Source organism: Schistocerca cancellata, chromosome 1 (assembly GCF_023864275.1).
Source record: "Schistocerca cancellata isolate TAMUIC-IGC-003103 chromosome 1, iqSchCanc2.1, whole genome shotgun sequence".
Classification (NCBI taxonomy): domain Eukaryota; kingdom Metazoa; phylum Arthropoda; class Insecta; order Orthoptera; family Acrididae; genus Schistocerca; species Schistocerca cancellata.
Window position 1 is genome coordinate 660,632,664 of NC_064626.1, and position 2,110 is coordinate 660,634,773.

Genomic DNA, 2,110 nt, shown 5'->3' on the forward strand with positions numbered 1-2,110 from the left:
TCCGAGAAACTGGGAGCTTTGCACATGCTGCGAGAGCCGGTAGGCGTGCACGAATTACACCTGTGCTTGTAAATGTGGTGCTGGAAACAGTCGAACACTCTCCAGGAATCTAGACGAGTAGACTTGCTACACTCATTTCTAGAATGAGCCACAGCAGTGTTTGGAGAATAATGCACCACAGTGCAGTGTATCCGTACAGTCTCCTAGGAGTTCAGTGTCTCAGTTAGGGGTCTTTAATTATCACAATTCTCATGTTTGGAGTCATCTAGGCTCCAATCCATATGCTGTGCGTTTGTCTCCGCAACTGCGACGCTGCTCATTGAATGTGTGGCTAGGGGTACTCGGTGAACGTCTTATTGGACCGCATATGTTACCACATAAAGTAAATGGACGGAGTTACCTTGGGTTTCTGTACCATCATCTTGCAAAATTGCTCGAGGATGTTCCGCTGGAGCAACGCCAGAGGAATGGTACATGTATGATAGAGCACCGGCACATTTTGCTGCCATGGTAAGAGACATCTAAGGTGCCGATATGGCCAAAGATTGACTGGATAAAGAGGACTCGTACCGTGGCTTCCAAGGTCACTTGATCCGAACCACATGGATTACTGTGTTTGGGTCCACCTTAAAACTGTTGTATGCGCCACTCCTGTTAACACCGTTGAAGAATTGGAGCAGGGACTTGTCAATGCTTATCGAGAATTTAGAAACGATCTAGGCGTATTTCAAAGGATTGTGACTATGGGTACAGGCCCACATTTGGGATAAAAAATGGAAATGAGCGTATGGCGTCAGTGACCGGGAGTTCCCAGGCGGGAAGTTCGGCCGCCAGGTGCAGGTCTTATTGAGTGCGACGCCACATTGGGCGACTTGCGCGTCGACAATGGGGTGAAATGATGATGAGAACAGCACAACACCCAGTCTCTGAGGGGAGAAAATCTCCCACTCCAGCCGGGAATCGAACCAGGGTCCCCGCGCATGGCTGACCATTCAGCTATTCGGGCGGACGCATTTGGGGCACAAGGACGAAACTGCGAACATTTCCCTTAACTACGAGTACAGTCATGTAACCGTTGTCGCGTTCATTCAAAAACACCTGCATTTCTACCAAAGTATCTTTAATAACTTTTCTTACCGTTGTGAAGTATTATTACTTTTTCCTGATTGGGACGACGTTTACACAGAACCACGCCATTGATGGTATCTGTTCTTTCGGACAAGAAAGAACAGATTCCATTGGCGATCCTGAAGCTCTCGAAGAAGGAAATTACAATGAAATCCAGACCATTTAACCGTTCCTACATTCTTCCTATATTCTTGTCCGAAAGATCAGATTCCATTGGCGATCCTGAAGCTCTCTAAGAAGGAAATTACAATTAAATCCAGACCATTAGCTGCTTACAGGCGTTGATAAATATCAATGAGGACAGTTGAAAATGTGTGCCTCGACTGGGACTCGAACCCAGGATCTCCTGCTTAAATGGCAGACGTTCTATCCGACTGAGCCATCGAGAACACAGACGATACTGCGACTGCAGGGACTTACCTCTGGTATGCTCCCCGTGAGACCCACATTTCCAACTTACTGTCCACACACTACATTTTTAGTGCCCTGTCCACTATACTCAATACTCGCGGTAGTCAATCTACGAATTCCCGTAAGAGTTTGAGTAATGAGAGTGCATCTGCACTGAAGAAGACCATTGGCCGGTAAGACTTATCTATATGAAGATGGTATCTGTTCTTTCAGGCATGTCCGAAAGACCAGATACCACCAGTGATCTTGCAGCTCTCGAAGAAGGAAATTACAATGAAATCCAGACCATTAGCTGATACAGTCGTTGATAAATATCAACGGAGAGAGTTGAAAATGTGTGCCCCGATCGGTACTCGAACCTGGAATATACTGCTCACATGGCAGACGCTCTACCCGACTGAGCCATGGAGGACACAGATGATAGTGCGACTGCGGGGACTTATCTCTAGCACGCTCCCCGTGAGACCCACAGTTCCATCTTACTGTCCACTCACTACATTTGTAGTACCCCTGTCCACTGTGCTCATTACTCGCGGCAGTCAATCTACAATCTATCGACAGTTCTCTCCAG

General features: G+C 47.1%; 1 non-coding gene across 1 annotated transcript; it reads right to left on the minus strand.

Annotated features, from left to right (window-relative positions):
• Positions 1 to 1,443: 1,443 nt before the first annotated feature.
• On the minus strand, positions 1,444 to 1,518 carry Trnak-uuu (transfer RNA lysine (anticodon UUU)). The gene has a single exon. It is a non-coding gene; the product is annotated as a tRNA-Lys (tRNA).
• Positions 1,519 to 2,110: the final 592 nt, after the last annotated feature.